The 27714-nt window shown below is 43.9% G+C and overlaps 1 non-coding gene and 1 pseudogene across 1 annotated transcript; one reads left to right on the top strand and one right to left on the bottom strand.

Moving 5' to 3' along the window:
* Nucleotides 1-3281: 3281 nt before the first annotated feature.
* LOC100753271 lies at nucleotides 3282-5348 on the top strand (annotated as a pseudogene).
* Nucleotides 5349-19454: 14106 nt separating this feature from the next.
* On the bottom strand, nucleotides 19455-19561 carry LOC113835430. The gene has a single exon (XR_003484975.1). It is a non-coding gene; the product is annotated as a U6 spliceosomal RNA (small nuclear RNA).
* Between the last annotated feature and the right edge of the window lie 8153 nt (nucleotides 19562-27714).

Here is a 27714-nt window from a genome sequence, read left to right as displayed (position 1 = left end):
GATTTTCTTAATTCTCTCAGCACCAAAATGCCACAGAGTCAAGCTATTGAGCTAAAGAACAAACAGCACAATTATGTCAGTGGAAGTTGCAAGTCTTTGAACCAGTAACATTTGGTGTTATTAAAGATGAGATTTTGGACTCAGTTTTCATGCTACCCAAAGGCAGGTAGCACTACTGCAATTACTTCTTTTTCAGTGCATTGCACAGGTTTTCAGAATCTTTCACATCGACCAGTAGATTCCCATAAGATGCTAATGCAGACTGGGGCCAGGTGGTGTTACTGTCATTCCACAGATGAGGATATTAAGACTCAGAGTCAAAGAGTGCACGGGGAGGCAGTTCTGTGCTTTTCCAGTTGACAACAAGAATATACATCTCAAGCAAAAGTGACATGAGATACTGTCCTGTCAGGAACAAATGGGGGTCTTGGGAGGCAAAGCTGGTTTTGAGGGAAAGGTGGCAGATTTAGTTTAAGATGGGATGCATGAGGTTGTCTGGAGCCCCCGGAAAGGGATGAATATAGTCTCCCAGCTGCCCTTTGCTGTAAATGCACCATCTCTTCAACCTGCTGCTGCTCAGCATGTCTGCTGCATCAAGATCTTCCTGAGTTAGCCCGGGAGATTATGTCAGTCCAACATACATACATATATATATATATATATATATATATATATATATATATATATATGTAGTCTGCCGCTCTCCTATTGGGCAGAGCCCAACCCAGCTGTAGATAACACTGGCTCCATAATGCACTCTCTTAACCTGAGTCTCATTTGAGGTCCTCTGTACTTCTGGAAGGTCTGACCTACTGTCTGTCTCCTCTCAGATAGGAAATGCAATCTGTTAAGATGCAGAACTTCCCCAGTGATACAGAGAGCTGCCAGTGGAGCAGCAGGGCTTGGTGTAGGCTCATGACCTTACCAGGACCTACACCATTGTTCCCAGTGCAGTTTTCTCAAGTCTCCATTACATTCTTCACTCTCTTCTCTCGGGGATTTCTTACCCTACCCCAGGGAGCATGAGGGACCCATGTTCTCCTGACCAGATTCCCTGTCTAGATAACCTAACATATGTATTTGGTATGAATTTAGATGCTCTCATGCATATTCTCATTATCATCCTTCCCATTTGTTCTTCAACTCTTGTTATACTGCTGGCTGCAGCCATACAGTGATGAGTGTCCAGTCACCCTCCATGGCCTTCTGCACACCTGGACATAACATGTTTGCATCATGAATACAATATTGCTTGAGGGGGTCTTCAAGTACCCATGCGCTTTATAGGTGACCACTGGTTCCTGTAACTTTCAGGTATTTCTAACCTTAATTTGGAGATGAAAAAGGTAAAGCTAAGTCTTTTCTTGGGAGGTGTATAAGCCACAGAGGAGACAAAGTACATGGAATGGGTGGTGTGACTTGGAACTCTAGAAACCCGGGTGATTCTCTGTCTAACTGGACACGGAATGTAGCTATGGGTGTAGATGAGACTGCTTCTCAGGTGCCATGGGAGATGGCAGCAGTTTTCTGGCCTCACAAGGGAAGGGCTTTGCTTCTGGTCACAGGTTAAGTCAAGTGCAGTGGTTCTTTCTTTATCTTGGCTCTTGAAATTTTGGAAAGGATTGTTGTGCGGTTGACTCATGCACATCTTGAAGACAAGGCACTGATTACTAGGAGTGCATGTGAATTTTCCATGATCACTATGTTTCCTGTTGTTTCTCTCACTACACAGGAAACTATTAGGATGAGGTTTGTCAGGGTCTGCTTTGCTGGGACTGTGTGTAAGATGGTGAGGGAGAAGTGGGGTCTAGTAGCTGATGGAGGCAGAAGCAGGGATTCACGGCTAACCAATGAGCCGAACTCCTGGAATCCAGTTGTGAGGAGCAAAGATGTCAAGACCATGCTGGGGAAACCCACAGAAGGAGCTGACCTTAGCAAGTGGGAGCTCATGGACCTCAGACTGATAGTTGGTGAACCAGCATAAGACCGAAACAGGCCCCTGAACGTGGATGTCAGTTGCTGGGCCTGGGCAGTCTAGGGGGCCTCTGGCAGTGGAACCAGTATTTATCCCTAGTGCATGAATAGGCTTTGTGAGCCCATTCCCCATGGAGGGATACTCTCTGAGACTAGATACATGGGGGAGGATCTTGGTCCTGCCCCATATGATGTGACAGACTTTGATGGTCCCCCATGGGAGGCCTCACCCTCCCTGAGGAATGGATGGGGTAGGATGGGGGGATGGTAGGAGGAATGGGAGAATTGGAGGGAGAGGGAACTGGGATTGGTATGTAAAAATAAGATTATTTTTAATTTAGATAAAAAAGAGCAGGTCTCACCTTACTCACTTGCTCCTTTGTTATGAGAACAAAAACGACTCTTAAGGAGGACTAAACTTCCATGTCAGTCAGGAGGTATCCAGTAAGGTCTAGAAGCTATTTGGCCTACTCAGTAGTTTGTGTTAATAACTTGGTTATTTTAAGGAAAGGGATGAGCCAATCTGCAGATGACACCCAATTAAAATCAAAAGCTGGGAACATTGATCCATGGGTATAGAATGATGGTTTTCTGGGATGAGTAAGCTCTCATGTTCGTTGGCACGACACAGCAGTGTGAATATAATTAACAACAATGAGCTATATATATCAAAGTAGATAGAAAAGAGGAACTAGTAACATGAACGTGTTCAGCACTAAAGGTGATTTTCCTTCGTGGACCTCTATTCCCTGCATATCTCAACCAAATCGTCACACTGTCCCTCGTCAATAACTACAAATATGTGTCAATCAAAAAGGGACATCTACAGACTTGCACAGAGGTGATGAAGTAGAAAGAACGAAGAAAAGGCCTTGTCTGATGGTCGTGTGAGGCACCTGCAGTGAGACAACCCTGAAGGGCTGCTCCTCTTTGAGTTCAGTCTCATCCACAGGTTAAAGTGGCAATAGGTTTGTTTGACTTTTCCGAGAAACACAAGAACTTAAGGGGTAGTGTGCCAAGGCATACACATTTTCAACAAACTAATAGCAATAATAATAATAATAACAATGGTAATTAAAGAGACATATCTAAAATGACCTAGTCCGTGTAAAGGGGAACTGACATTTACACAGCAAAGCAAAGTGGAACATAAGAAGCCAGGTGGCTGTGGTACTGGTGGCATCAGGACCGAACTTGGAATATTGCGTCTCAAAGAATTGCTTATCTCCCTTTCCCCGCTGCTCCAGGACGGGTCCATACGGCGTTGTTCTTGATTCCCAGCATAACTTAAAAGGGAAACTTACACAATGTCGGGAGCTCTTGATGTCCTACAGATGAAGGAGGAGGATGTCCTCAAATTCCTTGCTGCAGGAACCTACTTAAGTGGCACCAACCTTGACTTTCAGATGGAGCAGTTCATCTACAAAAGGAAAAGGGATGGTAACTACATCATAAGTCTGAAGAGGACCTGGGAGAAGCTGTTGTTGGCAGCCCCGGCCATCGTTGCCATTGAGAACCCCGCTGATGTCAGCGTCATCTCCTCCAGGAACACTGGGCAGCGAGCTGGGCTGAAGTTTGCTGCTACCACTGGAGCCACTCCAATTGCTGGCCCTTTCACTCCTGGGGCCTTCACCAACCAGATTCAAGCAGCCTTTCGGAAGCCACGGCTTCTAGTGGTCACTGACCCCAGGGCTGACCACCAGCCCCTCACAGAGGCGTCTTATGTCAACCTACTCTGTGTAACACAGACTCTCCTCTGCACTACGTGGAGAATTGCCATCCCATGCAACAACAAGGGAGCTCACTCAGTGAGTCTGATGTGGTGGATGCTGGCCTGGGAAGTACTCCGCATGCGTGGCACTATCTCCCATGAGCACTCACGGGAGGTAATGCCTGACCTTTTACTTCTACAGAGAGCCAGAGGAGATTGAGAAGGAGGAGCAGGCTGCTGCAGAGAAGGCTGTGACCAAGGAGGAATTTCAGGGCGAATGGACGGCTCCAGCGCCTGAGTTCACTGCTGCTCAGCCAGAGGTGGCCGACTGGTCTAAGGGTGTGCAGGTGCTCTCTGTACCCGTCCAGCAGTTTCCTATTGAATACTGAAGTGCCCAGCCAGCCACTGAGGACTGGTCAGCAGCTACCACAGTGCAGGCCACCAAGTGGGTTGGAGCCTCTACTGAGTGGTCCTGGGCTGCTCTGCAGACACCTGAGCAAAGGGGAAAAGGTGGAAGGAAAAACAGACATCCAAGCAAAGGGAAAAAAGGTGGAAGGAAAATAAAGTTCCTACAAGCTGAAAAAAAAAATTGCTTATCTCATGACCAACTCCCAAAAGCGTGTGTTAGCGAGAGTTTAAGTAGCCTGGCACATTAGAAAATAAAAAAGGAGTTGTCATATTGATATATTTAAACTAAAATTGTTATACAATCTTTTAAAGAACAAATTAAAGTGTTAAAAGGAAATTGGATGGCATTAGAAGTCTTTGTATAACACCGGTTGTGGGAGAGTTCATCAGAGTTTGTTTATGTAGGACTGCTACAGAATTATCAGTTTTGTTCTGGGCACAGGGGCCAAATAAATGGATGCAGCTCAAATGTACAATGAGATCCCAGCTGGGGGAGAAGGAGCCCTCAGGCTCCCAGAGGTCATGAGGAAGACTTGGGGCCATTTCCCCACATCCCCGAAGGGGGTATTCCATTCTGAGAGGACAGCTGGTGCCAAGGTTAAAAGTTTGTAATAATGTAATAATGTAGTCTCAAAAGACAAATGCTATTTGTAGGAAACATTGCCAGGGAGGCCAAGGTTAGCTCATGAAAGCCCTGCAGTGCCCTTGAGGAGCACTAGGGACTCTGGCTCCCTCTTGGGTGGCTTCTGGATGTCTGTGCACCAGGCTAGTGCCCACACGCACTGAATTATAACTGCTGAGGGCAGCTCTCCATGCATCATGACCTCACCGAGGGCAGTGTGTGCTTTAAATGCTGTGTTTCCATTTACCTGTTCCTAGCCAGGCAGAGTTTATTAACTAAGTTATTCTTGCTGAGTGGGTCTCACTGAAAGAATGGACCCTGGTTCCATTTATGGAGAGAGTTGGGGCCTTTAGAAGTTTCTGAATCTGCAAACAATGACATTAATAATTACTTTTAGGGAGCTGTGCCTTCTGCAGTATACTTCCACTGATACAAACACCAGTGCTGATGGCTGGCACTTACTTTGTGCGTTGCACAGGGGTGCCCTCTGAAACACTCACCTGTTGTGTTATCTCATTGGCAGAGCATCGTAGAAGCTGCTTTTGCAGACAAGAAAGCTCATCCTGGGAGAAGCGATGGAATCCAATGGCAGGAAGGAGTCAGGATATGCTCGGGCCAGAATTTGACCCCTGATCTACTTGACATATATGTCTTACCCACTGTATGATATATGAGGTTACTTATTCAGAGTCTCTCAATTCCAAGGGAGACCCCAGACACTCTTAGAGCTAAAAGAGTTGAGTTTATTTAAGAGGAATTAGGTGCTTTGGAATCTTCAGGCTTTGTACTCAAATATAATGTTTGCTCTAATAGTGATGAAAATCCCATAATTTTCTTAGTTTGCTTTCTGTTGCTGTCATAAAGACCATGACCAAAAACAACTTGGGGAGGAAAGGGTTTATTTACCTTATGTATATATCCCAAGTCATAGTCCATTAAGTGGGGACAAGGTAGGAACTGAACAGACACCTGGAGGCAGGAACTGAACACAGGCTCCTGGAGGCAGGAACTGAAGCAGAAGCCATGAGTGAATGCTGCTCACTGGCTTGCTCCTCCTGGATCCCTCAGCTTGCTCTCTAATGCAGCCAGGACCACCTGTATAAGGACAGAGGGTCTGGAGTGGGCTGGATCCTTCCTCATCAACCATCAACTAAGAAACGACCTCAGGAGCTCGCCTCCAGATGACTCTGACAGAGGTACTTTTCTCAGTCGAGAAGACAAAAGTCTTCTCAGATGACTCCAGCTTTCATGTCAAGGTGTCAAAAACCCAACGAGGACAATAGGAGCTGGACTGTCAGGAATTATGGCCAAGAGTAATAGCCACTTCTCCCTGTTTTCTGTATACTGGTTACTATACCAATATGTATTGAAGGTAGAGAAAATTGCAAACTAGCAATACTAGGAGGAAAAGGGAAGGGAAGCCCCCTTTACTCTGGGGCTGTCTTTAATCAGGAAGATCTAGCAGGTGCTTCTTTTTTTTTGTTTTTTTTTTCTTCACTCCAACTGGTTGGTCCTCTATCATTTGTGAGCCCAGAGATCAGCACTCATGAAGGGGTCAGGGATTCTGTGTCTAGGCTGATTCTCAGTTCTATCCTGGGGAGAAAAAAAAAAAAAAAAAAAACGACAGCATAGCTAGCTCCTAGCTGACCAGCACTGTGCTTGCCAGTGAAGAAGCAGGCAAATCCCCAGGGAAGACATCAGCCTCAAAATATTGCACACCCAGAGAAAATTGCTGCTGCTGTTCACACAATCAGGATTCTTATCAATGGTAAGGGTCCAACAGTGAAAACAGTTATGAAGCAAGCATGTATGTACACAGAAAAATAATTGTTTAGACACTAAAACTGGCTGAATTCTTGACTTTCAGTATCACGGATGAGTCTGGAGGGGACAGTTAAGTGAAACAAGCCAGGCCCAGAAAGACAAATACCGCGGGGATGACCTCACTCATTTGTGAAATCCAAACAAGTTGATGTCATAGAATTAGAGTGATCAGACAGTGTGGAGAAGAGTGGGGGGTGCGGAAGCCTGGCTCATGAATACCCAGGTAAAAAAGGACATTCTGATGGCCTAAAGCATAGCTATGTAAATATGGTGAATATTGGCCTGTGTATTTCCAAATACCCACCGGAAGAGAAGGATCTTCCCACAGGAAAGAAACCATAAATGGCTGAGGTAACAGATATGCTAAATGCCACACTCTGATTGTTACACAAAGTATTCCTGTGTCTAACCCACAGTGCACCTCAAAAAATATGTACACCTATCACATGTCAATTAAAAACCACAATAACAGAATTTAGGAGAAAAGTAAGCAGCAAGTATTTGGCTGACTTTTGTTTGCTGCGTGGATCTGGCAGATGGGTGTGGGCAGGAAGTTCTGGGACCTCGACAGACGCTGACCATCAGTGGGTGCTGGTGGCCATTCATCCCAGTTGCTGAGATGACCAAGTTGTCCTTGTAAAGAGCAAACTGGGAAATCTAAGTCCCTACATCACAGAGCACAGCAGAGCCTTAGGACAGAGCTTTTAAAAACAGGGAACACAAGGGCCACCTGTGATTCTGATTCAGGGAGGTGAATTTGACTGGCCAGACAAAAAGGTTTCTCTCTGTCTTCAGAGATGTGTTTGTTTGTCTGCAAGGGCAGAGAGGAAAGGCAACTTGTTATAAACCCTTCTGCTCCCTCATAGTGGGTAAGGGACAAAATGTCCACACACTGCCATCTGGTGGTCATTATTTGTCACTGCATCTTGAATTAGCTTCTTCACTTAGAAAAGGGCTGGCATGCTACCAGCTGTAGCAAGGCAACTATGAAAAAATACAGTTTTTGGCCTTGAGGGACTCACAGTCTAATGGCATAAATCGGCATGTCAACATTTTAAGTAAAAGGTGAAAGGTGGTATCGAAGCACAGGACCTCTGTCTGGATGTACAAGGAGCAACTCCTTCGAGTTGAATCTTTTTTTTTTTTTTTTTTCTGGCATGAGTTTCTGTGTTATTTATTATTTGATTGCTATAACAAAATACCTGAAACCATCAACATGTAAGAAAGACTGGCTCAGAGCATGATAAGTTCCTGTCCATGTTCAATTGGCCATATTATGGGAAAGTAGAGGTCGGAGGAAAATACCTAGGTTCATGAGCTGCAAAGAGAGAAGGTGTGCAGTTAACATCCCATTATCTTCATTGAGACAATTCCCCATCTTAAGAACATCGTGACTGTCCTATTTTTTTTAGTTTTTTATTTTTTTATATATTTGAATTACAAACAAGATTGAATTACATGGCAATCCCAGTTCCCTTCTCCTTCCTTTCCTCCCCTACCACCCCCCAACTTGAGTCTTGAAGCATCCCTTGTAGGTGGTACCACTGTGATGAAGAGGAGGAGGCTCCTTCTAAACATACAGAACATCCATGCAAGGCATTTGGGGAGTGCCAATAGTGCATGACTTGTTGATAAGGAGTATGGGAAAGAAGGGACCGGAAAGAACCGAGAGAACAGTGATGCAGACCCTAGGAGCCTTGAAATGCCTAACCAAGGTGTCAGGACTGCTCCAGAACATTAAGCAAGAAGACAATGGGTTCAGATTTTGGTGACCCAAATGTGGGTCCCCAGTGTGTACACAAAAGCCTTCCAAATGATCATCAATAGAAACCCATGATCTGAATTAGAGGCAATCATAGCACTTACGATTAAAGTTAGAGTTGATAGGCCAAAAGTCATCCCAACGCAGTGTCCCTCATCTGTGGCACAGGTGAATACTATAACAAGTCAGTGGCTCAGTGGAGCCGCATGTGATAACCGCTGCTGCCAGAGGGGAACTCTGACATAATATGATTAGACCCTTTGTGGTTTTAAAGTCTGCTAAGTCCAGTCCACAATATAGGATATTTATAAATTGGGCCCAAGGTCTTTCCTTATCCCCTCTTCTAGAGAGCCATATTTAGTTTCATGTTCAATTTCCAAACACAACTCGTATCCCCCAGCCCTACTTCTGTCTTTATTTTGTGAGAGCAAGGTGGAGTTCAGCCATGTCTTCAGTCTCTATTAAGCAACCCTTGTCTGCCACCCCATGTATCAACTCACATTCAGTATCTGAAGTCTATATGTCATTCCCAACCCACAGATAGTCAATGACATGGTAAGGAGAAGTAAAGCCTAATTTCTCACTGCTGTGTTCATTCTAAGAACTGTGCTTTGTAAGGGCTCAGGCCCTAATTTGCAAGAGTTTCTGTTTTGTGACTGCGTGGCTGTGGCATGGCCTTTGGCACAGGTGAGAAATTTCAGACAGATATTTGTCCAAGAGTGAGTGGCCTCCTGGTGGGCAAAGATGATTCTGTTCTCAAATGCACTTTCTGATGCAAAGCACAAATTCCCACCCACCAAGCAGAATTTCCTCTGATCCCCCCCCCTTTCCCTGTCTTTACTCACGCTTTGCCCACTCTCTCTGCACGGCAGGGTCAGTTTGCTCTCACTTTCCCACATAGCGTCTCTGTTTCAAGGCTGTGTCCGGAACTGCCTCCTTCTTGCCATCTGGCCACTATCTGCCACGTCTTCCCACACGGCCCCCAACCTTTCCTTAGAGGCCTTCACACAGAGATGCTAACTCACTCGGTGACTTTTTCCAGGGCAGGCATTTTTTTTTTTCACAGTGTGTTCCCCGTGGCTGAAGAACTACTTTGACAGCGAATCTTCCTGTAGGTTCATTGTTATTTCCCAGAGAGCTCCTAGCCCAGTGTTCTTTTATGTGGCCGCTGCCAAGTTCAATAAACATTAAGCCAGTGAATATCACACTTTACAGCTAATGTTTTGGACTCTTCTATCCTTCATTAGAGGATACAGAACTGCAACACAACCTCCTGCTTCTAATGAGTAGATGCAAGGCAGTGGAACAGGAGACGCAGTGAGACTCTCCTACTCAGTTACTCCGTTAAGTTGCACAGTTCGTCTTCCCCATGCTTCCCTCCCTTCAGCAAACCGTACTCTTTGGAGCAAGGAAAACATTGTGGCTTGCCCTGTGTCCCGAGCCACAGTATATGATCAATTGTCTTTTCAGTGGATTTTCCCTTTTAAGGATCCCTTTTAATATCAAAAGTATTTGGGATCTGTAAGTTTCTTCAAAGTCAGGTGGTTACACTTCTTTTTTTATTATTATTAAATCTGCCTGAAATCATTTCAAGTGAGTGTCACTGAAGTGAAGAGGTTCACAGACATGGTGCTCCTCGCCTCCTGCTGCAGCTGCTTATCTCTCGCTCTGAAGCTCCCTGAGGACAGATGGACAGATGTGAATAGAGAGACTGACAGAGTTGGGTCATCTCTAGACAAGTCTACCTCTCCCAGGAATGTGCTAGGGGTCAGGACCTCAGTCACCCCATCTATGGAGAGGGGCTTGAGTTCATTGTCTAGAGTCTGAAATTTCTGACAATGCCTTGAATTATTTATTTATTTTGGGTTTGGTTTCAAGGATCCCTCTCCAATTCGGGGGGTGGGGGGGGATACCAAAACAAAACTCTTTGATGGCTGATTAAAGTCACTTAGTAATTTTCAACCAATGATAGTTGAGTACTGTCTTCTGTTCTCTCTTGATGATGCAGTGAAAGCTCACATGACGATGATCATATGGGCATTTTGCTTCAGTAATTTCTTTTAGCATATTAATGTGGCCATTTCTTTCTGCTTTAAGATTTACTTTATTTTCAATCAATTGTGCATGTGTGTATGTGAGAGTGTGTGTTTGTGCACACACACTGCATGTGGGCATGCACATGGAGGCCAGAGGCATAAAATTTCCCTGGAGCTGGGGTAACAGTTGTGAGATTCCTGAGGTGTGTTGGGAACTGAATTCAGGGTTCTGAGAAAGCAGTACATACTCACCACTGAGGTATGCCTACAGCCCCTAAATACGTCTATAGCTAAGCTGACTGGGATTCTCCTCTCCAAATACAGACAATACACTGACCATTTCCTTATAAGATGTAACGGCGGGAGAGTTACACTGCCTACCAGGGGTGTTTTCACTGGTGACACAAAAAGCCAGGAACAGAAAGGGTTGCTTTTTGGTGCTGTTTCCATAGCTACATTATGAATGTGGCACAAGAAGAAAAGGACAAGGGAACATAAAGCATATTGAAAAATAAGTTTGGTCCTAAAGAAAATATTTTCTGGGAGCCACAGTACAAGATGGATGGTGTTGGGGATTTTGTCCAATACCGTTTGCAGTTGCTGGGAGGTCACAAACCATCATTACTCACCGAGCTTTGCTACAACTTGCCAGGCACAGACAGTGTTTTTAAATAAATACTTCACTTCCAATCATATTGTTACCAGTCAAGATCTGTTATGTTTTGGATTCCCTAAGAACAAATCCTGAGAAGGGGCCATGCGTGTTTCGGGAATGCTCTGACACCCACCCCCCAGGGGCCAGTGGGGGGAGAGAGAAAACAGGATTGGGGAGGAGGCCTGGAGACCCAGTGTGAACTGTTGGGAGAGCCAACCCTGTTCCAAGCATTAGCCACACTGGACAGTTGTCTCAACCTGATGCAAGTGGTCCACACTTCTGAACTCTGGGTCAGCCATTCAGTGGGTATATGACATCAGGGTTGTTATAACACCTTGTGTCTTGGGTGATCTTGCTGCCATCAGGTCCAGGTAATTCCTCTGCACTCAAGTTTGTAAACTGTAGCTGTGGGGATATGGGCATTCAGCTGGCAGATGGGGTCAGTGTGAAGCACAGTTAGCATCCACTGTGGATGCTCCCTCTTATGTGCTCTGTAGGAATCCCAGGTACAGTCAACAGAAACTCTGATGAGTATAGATCCTAAGAAGAAGGTATTGGTAGGAACTGATTCAACTGATTCAAGAGAAGGCAGGAGCAGATGTAGGCCATGGGCAGAAGGCAAGGCAAGATCAGAGGTCAAGAATGTAGAGGACTTGGTCCTATGGAGTGTTTCCATCTATAATTAATAGACTTGTACAACATCCCACCTGGATGCCATTGGGCATTACCATAGCCACTTTACTCCTTTTCATTCCTGTACATACATCTGTCTGGGCAGAAGCACCTGGTTAGCCAAATCCAGTTTCTGTGTCCATCAGTTATGGGCTTGAAGTGGAGAGTGATGTGCCCCTTTTCTTCTGGATGTCAGGATGGCATGGCATCTTACCACTTCCTCTTGTCATGACCACATCCTACGAAGGAAGTCACGGGGCTGGGAGCTGAACAGAAAACTTTCATGGACGGCCAGAGTACCCCCCAAAAAACTTGCAAAATATGTTGGAACATCTCCTTTTATAGTTGTGAAAATGAAGTTGACAAGAAATAACTTTATTAATCCATTTAGAGAGGTTGAGAATCTTTATTTGTCCACTTACTGAATAAATACTGATTCATTCTAGGTACTTTTAGATGTGGGGACTCTACAGGGTGCAAGCTAGGCAAAAGGCCCTGTCCTTGCACAATACACTTTTATACGTATTGTGGGATTTGAGAGTGAGGCAGAGAAGGGAAGACAACTCAAAATCATGATGTATCGGAGGGAAATGGAAATACTAGCAGGCGGTACCGTGGAAGGAGTGTAGGGAGAGATCTACATGGAGAGATACCATGGAGAAGAGTCATTTCAATTTATTGTTAAAGTCAGTCTTGCTATGACAATGACATCAGATTTGCTACACGAAGAGAAAAGGGAATGAGAATAGGCGATGTCAGGCAGAGTGCAAGGCAGAGGAAGTAGTGAGAAGAAAAGGGTGATGTGGAGGCAGAGTGCGAGGGAGAGGAACAGAAACCCAAGCTTCCTGAGATAGCAGCTCACCTGGCGTGTTCAAGGACTAGGAGGGAAACCAAACTGGGGGGAGGGAATCAAAGGAGATAACAGTAGGAGGAAATAAGGGGGCATTAATCATGGGGACTTTGGAGCATATAAAATGCTCTGAGTAGAAGACTGTCGTGAGCAGACTTATATTTGTAAGAGTCGGGTATGAGAAGGCAGGGACTCTGGTTCAGAGGTTACTGCAATGAACACTATGGCATGGAGGGCAGTGTCTATGGAGATGCTACAAAAATAACAAGAATGTGCCTGTGCAGTGGGCTGAATAATTGCCCTCAAACATGTCTGTGTCCTGATACTTGGAGACTGTATGATAAATAAGACTTTGTAGATTCAATTAAATTAAAGATCTAGAGTTGGGGCGATCATTGTGGGCTGGGGTGGACATAATGTGGTCTCAAGCATGATTATAATGATTTATAGTGGGCAGGATAAGGAATCAACCTCACTGATCATCAATGGATGAAATGGATAACACAGGGAGGGAGGGAGGAGAGGGAGAGAGACGGAGACAGACTCAAAGAGAGACAAACACATAGGGGGAGACAGATACACACACAGAGAGACAGACTAATAGAGAGAAAAAAAGCATAGACACAGAGGCACAGAGAGACAAACACATAGAGACACACAGAGATAAACAGAGAGAGAGTCCGAGAAACAAACACATAGAGAAAGACACACAACGAGAGAGAGAGAGAGAGAGAGAGAGAGAGAGAGAGAGAGAGAGAGAGAGAGAGAGAGAAATAGAGGAATGTTATTGAATCATAAAAAAAGCAGAAAAACCTTGTTACTTGAAATAGCGAGGACAAGCCTGGAGGACATTTTTACTAAGGGGCAAAGCACAACTACAGAAGGACTGTGCAGCATGGCCTCACTTCTATGTGGAGTCTAAAGTTGTTAAACTCAGAAAAACAGCAGGGTTTAGTTGACATGGACTTGGCAGGTGAAAGAAATGAGAATTTTGTCTATGGAGAGTGCACAAGTTGTTGAGATTTGATATCTACCACAATGACTTAGTTAAAAATTCTAAATTTGAAAGAAAAGGGGTCTTGAGTGCTCTTCTTTCACAAAAGGGTCTATGAATGTAGTAGTGAACATTTCACTTAGCTTGATTGTGGCAATTATTACACAGGACATACCTAAACTCAAATATCACACTGTACTTCTTACTATGTACAATTGTCATTTTTGATTTTACCTCAGTACAGCTGGGAATAATAAAAAGAGTGAAGATGGCAGAAACAATGGAGATGCTACACTACTGGCTTTGATGACTCAGGGATTACAAACCAAGGAAAGAAGTTGGCTTCTAGAAGCTAGAAAAATCAAAGAAATTGTTTTGCAGGTCTCCCTGGAATGCAGCCTTGTAGAGAGTTGATCTTCAGAACCAGAAGAGGAAAAAAATGGTGTTTTCATATATTATCTTTGTTGTGATTTGTTACAGCAGTGAAAAGACCCAGACACATTCTGTCTTATGGAGCAGAACAAACTGTGTTTACTGGTAACCGGCTACAGATGTGAGAAGGAGCCAGAGGTAATGATGCAAGTTTGTGGGGAGAAATTGGAAGGATGGAATGTCTTCCACTTCGATGACATTGTCACAGTCCATCCAGCTAGGTCCCTTCCGTTCAGAATATGGCAAGCATTGATCTGGAAAAGTGTAGCATGAATTAATATAAACCCAGAGTTTCAAGCTGGGTTCAAGCTTCGAGCTCAAGATCAGTAAAGCAAAGTAACCCGCCGCTAGCTCTTACCTCTACTTCAGGCTGAAAGGGCTGTGCTCTCCTCAGTGTGGCTGGAGAATAAATCTTCCAGGAGGCCCATTGCTTTTTCCTTGTATCCCTGGATTGTGCTGGGATTAAAGGCATATGATCCCAAGTGCTGAGATCACCTTTGTGTGAGCAGTTACTCTTTAGGACTGTATCAATTTCAGGCGGATTTCTTCATAGCCATCACCCTGCACTGATTTAATGCCACCATTGAGAGTTTCTGTAGAGCTTCTCTCTGTCAGTTCTTCCTCTGACGGCTATAGGAAGCATAGGATTGGATAAGAGTAGACAAGTGCACTTCATTTTAAAACAGAGATAAGAAAATATCTGGACCATAGAAGTTATTTGTAGGCAAACTGTGTTGACTCTGCTAATGGGATCTTTGGAATGAGGGACGTGTTTCCAGAGACCATCACTTATAGTGAACATCCATCTCTTAAGATTATCCTTGGCTGGTGACATGTCACTCTAGTATGGTGGGAGGAGCTGGAGGATCCCACAACCCTAACACTGCTACTCTCATGAGGCCATGTTCTTTCTGAGGTTCACATCCCCACTGTATATCCAGGGTGCTACAGCCAAAGTTTTCCAAGAGCCTAGCATGTCTGGTTCTTGCCTGTGTCTGTTATGTATCTGTCGGAGGCTTGGGTGAGCTGCTCAGCCATCCAGTGTCTCAGCATTGTCTACCTCTAGTTCCAAGGAGCAGATACTGATCTATGGCTGTCTTCTGTCCCCTGCCGTCCTATCAGGCTTTATTCCAACCATAGGTTTACCATTGTCCAGGCAGCAATTGGCAACCTTGCTTCTTTTCCAACTGGCCATGACTCACATGTCCACGAGGCTGAGCAAGGAAGACAGACTCCTTTCAAGGGGGGCCAGGGCAGATGGCCTGCCTCCTTTCCCAACTGGGTGTGGAATGCCAGACTCACTGAGAGGCCCTGCTCTGATGTGGAGCTCTGGGAGGTGGAGAGAGGTTCAGGAGGCCAGGTTCTGGCCACCTTCTGTTTTTGTTCACCTAATGATGCTTTTGTGGAGAGACAAGAACAGGCAATGCAAGGAAGGAAGGGATTAGTGCAAAAGACACAGCGAGCATCCTTGACCTTCTGGGAGAAAGTTTCCACGAAAATAAAAAAATAAATAAAATAAAACAAACACAGGGCTGTTTTCACCCTAGTGGAGGTCAAGCCAGCTGACCTGCCTGATTGCCTGCCTCCTAAGTCTTAGTGAGGATCTGGAACCTGCCAGGACTGTGTGACTGGAATTCTAGGTCTGTCACTTCTGCTCCTTTCTGATTGTGGCAGACACGACAAATCTAGCAGTATCCACATTGAATTACTTGTGTTGAGTATTATGAGAAGAGTATTCTAAAGACAAATAAGGCTCACATAAGTGAACAAAGGGATCAAAAGCACATAACCCATGTACTTGGGCATATTATAGATGTTACATCTTTCTTTGGCCTCTCAAAGGGCTATACTGATAAAACAATGATTCTGGCCAATATTTTTTATCAACAAAGAGTGAATATCAACATCACAGTCATTTATTAAGACCATTGGAGGGCTCTCCAAGGCATCTCAGATAGGAAACAGTAACCATCATTATTTCCTGGCTTTTGAACTGTTTCTACCCAGTTTTTTTTCTGATAGTCCCCCAGCTAGTCCAATAAATATGGCTTCCTTATTGTTCCCTGTGGAAGAATAGAAAATCTTAGAATGATGGTATTCCTGGGAAGAGCAGGCATCACCCTTAGAAGGTACTCAGCATCATCACCCTTAGAAGGCACTCAGCATCATCACCCATAGAAGGTACTCAGCATCATCACCCTTAGAAGGTACTCAGCATCATTAGCCTTAGAAGGTACTCAGAATCATCACCCTTAGAAGGCACTCAGCATCACCACCCTTAGAAGGCACATCACCACCAAACCTCCTTACCCTGAGCACATCTCACCCAGCTTATCTTTGTTTTGTTGGTCCTACCTCCTACTCTTCAGTCAATAGCCCCATTGTCGTCCCTTAATGTTCTCTTTTCTGGAGATCAAACTAAATTATTCTCATTTTCACTGATAATGTTTTACCGATTTCTCAGGAGCTGTCTTCAAAGGCAACCTTCTTAACCTAGAACTTACTTTTGTCCTTTTGTCTCAGACAATAGACATTTTCTTCCTCAAAGAGATTGTGAAAACTGTTAAGGTAGTAAAGTTTATTGTCTCTAGAAATTTCTGAGTAGCTGGCAGTGACCCACACAAAGATAAGAATATGCTCTTCTCTTACCACATTTACACCTCGTTGCCCTGAGTCGGTGCTGTTTGCTGCTTACTTTTTTATTTTATTTTTTGTTTCAGTGCTATAGTGTATTTTACAAAATGTTCAAAATGGTAATTAATCTGAGCTATGCACCTAAAAAAAGATAAAATTTCTTGCCAGCTTATGAGAAAGAGATATACATGGGTGAGCCAATTCTGGGAATTACAACTTTTCTAAGGAAGGGTCTTTGGAATATGGCATATTCACCAAGTGATGGTGGTGGCTGGTGACTCAGATAAAGAGAACAGGAGGATAAGGTGAAGAGAAGATGAGGGAAGCATGGGGGATGAGTTTGAAGGAGCAGATTATTGGGAAGAGGAAAATTCAAAATTATAGCTGGCTGCCTCAATAGACATGGCAGAGAGGGAAGCTTGCATCAGTTGTGTCCCTATGCAGGAGAATGTGCCAGTGTGTCCTAGTGTTTCTGTTGTTTCACCAGCAACCTGATGTCAACCTTGATTTCCAAACAATAATGATCTCACTCAGGGGCTGATGGGAGGTAATGAACTGGAATGCTGATCTTGGTACTGATGGTGCTGTGTGTGGTAGGAAATAAAAGCTTGGACATCTCAGGCTGGTTTGTTCCGGTAGTGCAGGTTGATACGCACAGCCTTTGTCAGCATCTCTTGTAACAGATGGGATTTGGAGGCAGTGTTTGTGTGAGGGCTTCATGAGCTGCAGAGATCCAAGCTGTGGGTCTGTATGACCATTTCTGTAGGGTGGGGGAGGGTAGCTTTCTTATATACCGATACTCTGTGATTAATATCATGGTAAGTCCCAACATTCAAAAGGGATGTCATCACACAGTGACTCAACAGTTGATGTGTGGGTGGATAGGTACAGGCAGGCACACACACACACACACACACACACACACACACACACACACACACACACACATACACACACACACACACACCCCACAGACAAATCAGTTACCTATTGGGGGCTGTTTTTACTTCACTTTCATTTGGATATTCTTCACTTTTGGTAAATTTCAGAGTTTTACTTCTAATGCACCAGTTTGTCTCAATCCTGACAAGAAAAATAAGGAGAGAAATTGTTTGCCTTCATCTGAGGAGGAAAGAGAGAACATGTTTGTCATCCATCTGCCTCTGCAACTCCCAAGAGATGTACAGGGCATTATGGTGGCAACAGAAATCAAAATAAAGGAACTCCAGGGAAAGATGAAAGCTCCGAGGAAGAGTGTATGCTCTAGGCTGCCACAGGCTCACCCCAGACCTCATCCAGGCATTTTCTTCTCTAGGGGAATGGGATTTAGCTCAACAAACGAACATTCTCACAGTTCTTCATATTAAAGCTAGCAACTCTTTCTTTGTAATTTACTTAAAATTACTTAAGTATGTCACTATGGTTATAATATAAGAGAAGAGATTGGTCTCTGCCTTGCTGAGGTGAGGCTGTGTTTTTGATTTTCACTGTCTGACTGTGAACACATCTTTCTTTGTCCCCTATAGTCAGATTAATGATAGCTATCTCATGGGACAGTGGGGTGAATTTGGAATAATATAGAAGAGTATCTTCTCATTGACAGCCCGAGCATACACCCTTCCTCGGAGCTTTGATCTTTCCCTGGAGTTCCTTTATTTTGATTTCTGTTGCCACCACCATGTCAGTACCTCTCGTGGGGGTTGCAGAGGCAGAAGGATGACAAAAACTTTCCCTCTTTTCTCCTCAGATCGAGGCAAACAATGTTAATTATTATACTTTCAATTTAAAATTATTTCGATCTTAAACTGGGTGTTTAAGATCCATGTTTGTAGGGCCACCTGTTGATGTTTTGAGATAGGTGTACATCGTGAAATGTCAGGGAAAATGAATTTACCTCCTTAAACATTTGTTCTTTCTTTATGGAGAAACTCATATCCGTTCTATGTTCTATTAGTGCCCAAGTCTACTTTGCATGCTTGCAACAAAGATCCCAGGAAGAGCATATTGAAGGAGGTGTGGTTTGCCTGGCATTTTTTTTTTCTGTTGTTCGATTGTTTCGGGCCCATGCTGAAGCACTGTGTTTTGTGAATGAAGGGCACAGGAGGTCAAAGCTGCTTCCTCAGGAAGCAGAGAGAAAAAGAGAATGGGTGAGGACAAAGTCCCCTTGAAGTCACATCCCCATGACCAAATTCCTTCAACAAGGTCTCACTTTCTAATAGTCCACCCAGCCGTATGCTTGGTCACAGTCCAGTCACTGGTTGCAGCACCATTGACTGGGGACCAAGCCATCACCACAGGAACCTGGGGATGTTTGTTACCAACACCATAACAACTAGTTCTTAGAAACATGCAGTGCATTGGCATCACCTCTAGTCCCACTACTGTTCAGCACACTAGGGCTTCCTGTGCCTGTCAGGCTATATATACCCTGGTATCCCTCAATCAGCTTTCCCCACCCATCCCTCCTCTGTGCTCTTCCCCACCTCTGGTGACAACATCCTATTCACTGGTATGAGAAACACTTTTTAAGATTCACTTATGAGTGCAATCATATGGCACTCATTGATCATTTGTTGTCTAACAGGTATCATATTTTTGTGGTTAAATAATTTTACTTTTTTTTTTCCATTCGATGGAGATGGACTTTTCTGTCCCATCAGTCAGTTCCAAAATAACCACACGGAGACTTACTATTAATTATAAATCCATAGCTTAGACTTTTTTTGTTTGTTTGTTTTTTTGAGACACAGTTTCTCTGGGTAGCTTTGGAGCCTATCCTGGCACTCGCTCTGGAGACCAGGTTGGTCTCAAACTCACAGAGATCCACCTGCCTCTGCCTCCCGAGTGCTGGGATTAAAGAGGTGTGCCAACGCCCGGCCAAAAAATATGGAATGCTTCATGAATTTGTGTGTCATTCTTGCACAGGGGCCATACTAATCTTCTCTGTATCGTTCCAATTTTAGTATATGTGCTGCTGAAGCGAGCACTAGACTTGTTTTTAACTAGCTCTTATAATTTAAATTAACCTATTTCGTCTACAATGCCCTTAGGCTCATTTGCCTCATCTATGTACTTTTCATGTTGCTTCTTCTGAGTCTGTCTGGCAACTCCTGAAACTCCTCCTCCTTCTTCCCAGCATCTCTTAATCTGGTTCTCTCACCTAACATTATTCTGTCTAGCTATAGGCCAGTCAGCTTCTTTAGTAAACCAATCACAATGACACATATTCACACAGAGCAAAGGAATGCTCCACAATTAAGTTTTTGGAATTATTAATAACAGTGGTTCTCAACCTTCCTAATGCCGCCAACTTTAATACAGTTCTTCATGTTACGGTGACCTTAGCCATAGAATTATTTCTATTTCATGACTGTAATTTTGCTACTGTTATGAACTGTAATGTAAATATTTGTGTTTTCTGATGGTCTTAGACAATCCCCGTGAAAGGGTCATTCCACCCTGTATGGGGTCATGACCGACAGGACTGAGAACCTCTGCTTTGTATGATCTGAATGCTACTCCCTTGTCAAATGCACATAGTCATGTATTCTTTCCCAGTCTCTATGTTACCTCTTTATGAATTTTTTCTTTTGATGATGTGCTGTCTTTAGTTCAATGTATCACTATTTGCTTATTTTTGCTTTTGTCTCCAGTGCTTTAGGGTTATGTCCGAAAATTCTTCATCCACACATCCTGATGCATTTCTCCTAGGTTTTCTAACAGTTCTTTGGTGTCTGTAAGATCACCATGGACAAGGGGGGTGGGAGAACAGAAATGGTTCCTCTTGCATCACAGAAACCAGTATGCCATGGGGAAGTATCTTTAAAAATGGGCTACCTCCATGGTCGGCTCACTCCACTGTGTCATCTCATGCATGAAGGCTGCCTGCCACTTGCAGAGCTCCTGTGAGAAGCAAATAACACAAATGTGTCTTGCAGCCTGAAGCTCCTTTCCTTTGCTTGATTTGTACATCCTCTGCACCCCTCACTAACTGCTTTTCTCTTGCAACGATGTTATTGGTTTATATTCATTGCTCATGCTGTTAGAGACCGTTTCTTTTATGTGTACAGGAATTTTAAACAGATTCATACTTCTTCCTCTCCCTCCTTTTAGTCTTTCTCCCTCTTCCCTCTCTTCCTATCTCCGTGTCTCCCTTAGTTTCTCTTCTGTTTTCAACCACATAATTATGACACACGCATTTGAATAAATTTGTTAGATATTTATAAAAACTCTAGAACCCACAGATGAGGGACTGTTTGTAATATTTGTTTGTCTGCATCTCACTTATTTTGTTTAATATGATAATTTCTAGTTATTTTCATTTACCAGCAAATGTGATTTATTTCCTTTCTATGGCTAAGTGCAACTCCAGAGTGTATGTACCACGGTTTCTTTGATTAACCTAATTTATTAATCTTAGGAACTAGAAACATTAATAGTGCTAGAAAATAAATTTTACAGAAAAATCAGGATCAACACGAGTAAACACGCTTGATATGAACCACATTTGTTTTTTTAAATCTGGAGAACAACTACAGAGGAACTTGAAAAAGCTTCACAGAAGAAGTAACTTAGACATAGAATTTGGGGGACTCTGTGGACCTTCTGTAAGTGGAGGTGACTGCAAACAGAGACTGCAAAAAGATGAAACCTTCCAAGAAAAAACATGGATGTAGATGCCTAAGAGACATATTTGGTGAATGGCAACAGTTTAATTTGATATGCTCAAGGGAATTATGGGAAATAAGGGCAAGGCATTATTATGAAGAGTCTGTGATGACAAGATAATACATTTGTGCTCAGTTTGATTTGCAATGAGACTGAGAACTCTTTGGAGTAGGGCGGCAAGTAATATGACAACAAAGACACAGGAAGGTGCTCTTGGAATTCTAAAGTGGTTGAGTTAATACCTGAATCCAGCAGCAGGCAGGTGGAGAATTTGTCTAGGTCTCTGATGGCTGGTGGGAGAGCAAAAGGATGAATGGTATCCAAGTTTCAGGCCCACAGGACAGTAAGGAATATGGCACACAAGTAAAAAGCCTTGGCAATTAGTTGAAATCAGGTTAATCCAGGGTGCTCCAAACACACAGAAGTAGATGAAGTAGGCAAGAATCTCTCTCATAATAAAATGACATGACATTATAGTGTCTTTATTACAGGGTTGTTGCAGAGATTGAACAATAAGTATCGGTAAGGTGTTTAGGATAGTCACTGACACATAGTAAAAGCTACAGAAATATGCATTAAATAATTGGAATTAAATATGGGGAACAAATTGACCCCACATAAAGTCCTTATTACACAAGGCAGATTCAATACAAGATTGATATTTTTTTTTTCTTTTGGGTAACTCCCCATTGAGGCATTGCTTCAGAAGGAGAACATCTTGCTTTCACTGATATTTTAAACTTTATTTGGGTGTGTGGTGGCTTAGGTTTTCTTGTTCTGACTCAAGAGAGAGCTGTGATGAACACTGGTGCTATTCAGTGCATCAAGAGCTCTGAGAATGCCAGGCTTGTTCAAGGAGAAGATACGTTTGCAGGGCATCTTTAGCTTGATTGTCTCATAGCCAACTGCTCTGATCTGACAAAATGATAAACTCCAAGGGAAAACAAAGCACAGTGAATAATGGAAATATTCCACTAGCGTTAAAAGTGCAGTTTATAACTTTAAGACAGACACACTTCTGTTTTAGTTTCCCAAACCCTAGAATTAAGGAATCAGATTCTGTGTGTGTTTCTGGGGTCTTCTTACGGCTACTTAAATATGAATATTATGTGTGCCTTCACTGAATACCCAAGCAGCAGAAGCAGGGCTCTGATTGAGTTGAGGTGGACACCTGTTAGTGTTATGCTCTTGGACTCTTCTAATGTCAGCTCAGAAGTGCCCTGGTAGAACTTCCACTGAGATATATTTGAAATAAATGTATAAGATGATAGAGTTTGTGAGTTGTCTTTAATCCGAAAGCAAGTTATGTGTACATTACAAATAATGCTCTTTTCATTGTAAGCAAATAATATATACTTAAACAAATGTGCTTGTATTTTTCAGAGTTGGGGCTTTGGATCCCGTGGTAAAATAAATGATTATTGTCTAGTGTGACTAGTTGCTCCTTCATGTCTCTGCTTTCTAAATTCCTGGGGTGTTTGTTTTGTTTTGAACCTTTTGTCTTAAAGCGAGATGTTTTTAATGAAAAACACAATTTTGAAAACTTGCATGGGGAGATGTCTTTTTTAGTCAGTTTTTACTTTTCCAGTCCCTGGCATTTGTCATTCATTTGTCATTCATTTTACCTCTCTTAAAAACTGAGATCAACTAAAAGGAATAAAAAAAGCTTCTGTTTAAAAAAAGGTATCTGAAATTTCACAAAGTATGCTGGCATCACAGCGTTCCATGCATATTTAATCACCATCATCAAGACAGGAGGTTGGAGGAAAAAAATCAGGTTGTGATATTTGGGAACAGCAGGTGTGGGAAGGAGGGTGTTGACACCCTCTGTAAACGGATATGAAATGTTGTGTGGCAGGTTCCCTCCTCGCTCCCAAGTCACCTGGGGTCCCAAACATGCTTTAAGCAAACTCTGAGGAGCTTCAACTTGTCCCTGGTAGACAGGTCCTCTGCAGAGGCAGTGCATCCTTGGAAGCAGGGCTGGACTCTGGCAGACTCCTTCTCTTCACAACAGCTGCGGGCTTTCTTTTCTGTGGACTTTTATACAGTTGTTGGTGTAATTCTCTCTCTATGGCAAGTACCTCTCTTATGTAAAAGAAACTGGGAGTAGATATCCAACTCAACGAATGGAGATGGTTGAAACTTTGGGGATGCCCCACAAACTTGCTAAACAATGATGAGCAAGATGCAGATAAAAGGGAGGAGACACCTGTGCCTTCTGATAGCACAGACTTATGCCAGTGTCTCCTTGTTGTCGGGCTGTTTCACTCTCCCAGATTTTTCTTCTGGTTGTCTTATACCTTTTTTTCTGGATTTGAAATTTCAAAATGATTACAAGTGGATGGTGAAGTTACAACACTCTGGGTCTTGAAAGTTTATATACGTAGTAACCCGTTGGCAGGTCTCCTTTATAAGGAGATTTCTGGACCTACTTCAGAAGATGCTAATCTAGTAAATAAAGATTATGTAATTTAACATATGGCTCTCAGACAGGTGGTCCAGGGACTGCCTGTACATCAAATTTCTTCAGGGAGAGGGCTGATTTTGCTCCTTACAGAAGAGTGTCCTGCCATGAAGTCCAGGTTCAGACTGAGGTTGTCAGGTACCAGCTATGGGTCCAGACTTGATTAGGGGAACATAGAAAAGTGTGAGAACTCCTTATGCTATGGAGGAACAATCAGGGGTGTGGCTGGTTAGGAACCAAGACAAAAAGAAAAGTGTTTTTTTTTTCTTATATGACTTGGGTAGCCTGCTTGCAAATTTAGTCACATAACGAAGATGTGAATTTATAGAAATATTTATTCCAAATATGGCCTTGACCTTAGAATTCTCCCCATTCTTGAGATATCTCGACAAACTAGAATATTTAATGTCTTCAAACATGAATTCAGGTGACTGAACTTACTGCTACAGTACAGATGAAATGACTTTGAGTTGGAATCTTCACTGGCCCAGGATCACTCCTGGTCCTAAGTCCCATCTCTTTCCCACTCCTCAGTTATTGCAGAGCAGAGTCCTGTCTTTCACTGCTTCCTCCAGGGTCACTCCCAAGAGCAGAAATCAACTCTCTTGATTGGCTTCCAGGACTTAACATTACCCTGAAAATTAGTTCCAATGGTAATAGTTGAACATGTCAAAGCACAGAATTCCCACTCACCAAAAAATCCTCACTTTGTGCTGACAAGATTGCTCAGTTGATAGAGGCCCCCATTGCTGCTCAAGCCTGGCAACCTGAGTTCGAGCCCCAGAACCCACATAAAAGATGAAAGTAGAGAACTGACTCCAGAGAAATTGTCCTTTGACTGTGTGTGGACATATGTATGCACACACATGCCCCCTCACACACACCCACACCAGTGTGCACACACACACACACACATACATCCACACACACCCACACAAAAGCACACACAGAGAGAGAAGCATAGGTTAAAAAAATGTTGAGACTATTTTAAGACGTTCTCTGAACACATTTAAACCTCTTCATTTTGCAGAAAAGGAAGAATACAGCTGAGAGGGGATCTTGTCATGGGTCCACTTGCCTAATTACCTCCCGGGACTTGGTGGTGTAGGCAGTGAGCCTCTGTGCTCTTTATAGACACAGAATGCTCAGGATCCTGACTGATGCCCCTCCTACTTTCTTTAGTGCCTCCACGTCAGAGGTTAGTCTTGTGCATTGTGTCTTACCACACACTCTTATTTACATCTTTAGCATTTGTTCACCTTCCTTCTTCTTGTCAAGACATGTGAAATGACTAAGTCATATTCGAATGTTTCATAGGTGCAATGTGCCAGTGAATCGTTTGACTGCGCTGCAGTTTTAAACACATCTGTGTTATTTTCAGATTTTTTTTTTGAACCTATATATGGAGTATTAGTCTGGCCACTAACTACACTGTGTGGCGGGGGTGTGGTGGGGGGGCAAGTTTCTCCTATGGGGATAACAATGATTTGGAAAGGGGAAATCACTGGAGACAACTCAGGCTGAGATGAGCGTGATCTCTGGATTGCTCGGTGAGTGAACGTGTATCCGAAGACTATCCAGTGTGGAGTGGGTGGCATGCAATCTCCAGTGTGAAATGAGTGGTGTTTTTATCTATAGGCAACACCCATGTGGGCTGCCTAAGGTCCACTTTCTGTTCCTATCTGGTGATGTTGAATGGTGCCATTCATCCTAAGTAACCCCCATTTCCTCCTGAGCCTCTTGGGCAGGGAGGGGCCTGGGTGCTGAACAGGAATGATGAGCCCCACCCTGAACATGAGTCAGACCCCTAATCTATTCAGAGGGGGAGGGTTCACAGAAGTGGGGCCTGTGGCACCTGTTCTGCCTCGGCTTTTTCCTGAGATTTGTATTTGGAAGGAAGAACTTTGAAAGCAAGGCTCCACCTTTGTGAAGCCCTCCTCCCTGTCAGTAAGGGCTACTGTGGCTGTGGCCCTGTTGTCTTCTTAGTGATTCAGAGTTCCATAATACGTTGGAGGAATAAAGGCACACGAGTGAAGATAGGCCTTGCAGGACATCGCAAAGCGAAAACACAGTCCTCTCACTGAGTAATCTCTATGAAGGTCAGGATGGGCACAGGAGGGCAAAGCCAAAAGGAGAGCGGGATGGAGATCTGGGGTTGAGAGTGGGGAGTGGCCTCAGCAGGTCATATGATAGTCAATCACTGCCTGAAACCAAAGTTAAAGCAGGCAGTCCTCCCTAACCACGCTGAATGGGCAACTCGCACAACTTTTGCCTGGTGCTTAGCTTCTGTGGAGGTTTATAGTAGACGTGATTTTTGCAGAAGAGACAGAGTCCAAGAGACTGGAGCTGAGTCCCTTTTCTCCGGTAGAATGTGAATGGCACCTGAGGACATTGCTCTTCCACACTGGGCTATCTCTAGCCCTCTGTGAAGCCTGGTTAACAGGAAAATCATGATCTTTCATGAAGCTGGCCATATTAGAGATTTGTACTAGAGAGGTATGCTATGTGCACTGAAACTCAAATCCCTCAGCTTATAACCTCCCAGCCTGCTCCAGCTGTTTGAAAAGTTGTTGCCAGAATTGAGACATCATTACGTGCTCTGCTCTCCCAGAGACTATTGCAAACAGAGCTATAGCTGGGGAATCAGGGCAGGAGACTTGTAGACAGGGTCTAGACACTCTTGTGATATTTGTCTATGCAGTAATCCTCTGACTGGTCCCTTGGGCAGGGGAGACCTGGGAAGCAGGAGGTTCTGGGTCATACCTGCTCAGAATCCTTGTGTCTCTGTGTTGCTCCAGGAAACAAGCAATAGAATATCTCTGCTAACCAGGGAGAGGACGGGCTGTGAGATCATCCACATGCTACTTTGTCTGCTTCCAGAAGGTGACCGGAGGGCAGGTCTAATCAACTAGAGATTTCTAGCCAAGTAAACACCCATTTACACTCCTTCCTATGGACACTAGGATTGAAGGGGAGTGGGGAGGAGGGCATTTTTTTTTTTCAGAGGGATCACAGAGGGAGTGTTAGATGTAATGCCAAGAGAAATGTTCTCTTAATGCCTATCTTGGTCTATGGGCAGAGTTCAATGAGCTCTTACTTAGCAGGCCTGAGGCCATGAGTTCAAACCCAACTTGGGAAGAAATGGCTTGCATGTTTGTGCTGTACATGTGTGCTGTGGCAATGCTTGTTGGTGGGGGCCTGTGCGTAGCCTTTAGTCACATGCTCTGTAAAAAGAGTATTTCATATTGATGTCAGTGGCTCTGATTTACAGAACTCTTATTGCACCATAATCTCATTTCCTCTCTCAACAGCTGGGGGTGCGACTCCCACTCTGTAGAAGAGAGGCAGCTGAGGCACGGAGGTGACTAGGTTCCTTGTTCCTCAAACCAAATCAGTGAATGGCAGCCATGAGAACAGGGACCAAGTTTCTTGCTGGTTTGTCTATTGTGGTGTTCCTTCAGGGTATACAGTGCTGGCTACCACAGCCACTGGCAGCTGGAGTGTGACAGGACCTTAGCCCAAGCTGAGAGGCACCAGTAGCCACTGGAAAGCCACTGGAAAGCACAAGCAACTGCTTTACAAAGGTGCTTGCCCTTTGGTATTAGCAGTTGGAGCAGCAATAGTTCCATTGCTCTTACACTTAAGAGGCCAGGCTGGCACCTAGCTATATATCTCTGCTCTAACATCTATTTGCCCCAGTCTGACAGGGGATGGTGTTTGTAGGGCAATTCCTCTTTGTTGACCTCTAGCTTTGTGATGTGGCTAGCAGTTCTGAGAAACAGCCTGGGGATTTTATTAGGTGGAGGAGCAGGAGGCAGTTAATGTGGCTTGGTGCATCACACAGAAGACATATACGTCTAAGTCCACCTTCTGCTCTTGTTGTAATCCTAGCCTTCCTTAACCGCTCAGATCCAAAGCTGATTCCTCCTCTTTCAATGCCCCCCTTCTCCAGACAACCACAGCTCTATTCTGAGCCCCTTCTCCACAGTACAGTGCCAGCCTGCTCAC

The sequence above is a fragment of the Cricetulus griseus genome, chromosome 4, assembly GCF_003668045.3.
Source record: "Cricetulus griseus strain 17A/GY chromosome 4, alternate assembly CriGri-PICRH-1.0, whole genome shotgun sequence".
In the NCBI taxonomy this organism is placed as follows: domain Eukaryota; kingdom Metazoa; phylum Chordata; class Mammalia; order Rodentia; family Cricetidae; genus Cricetulus; species Cricetulus griseus.
Note: the sequence above shows the minus strand (reverse complement) of the source record. Positions and strands in the feature narration are given on the sequence as shown.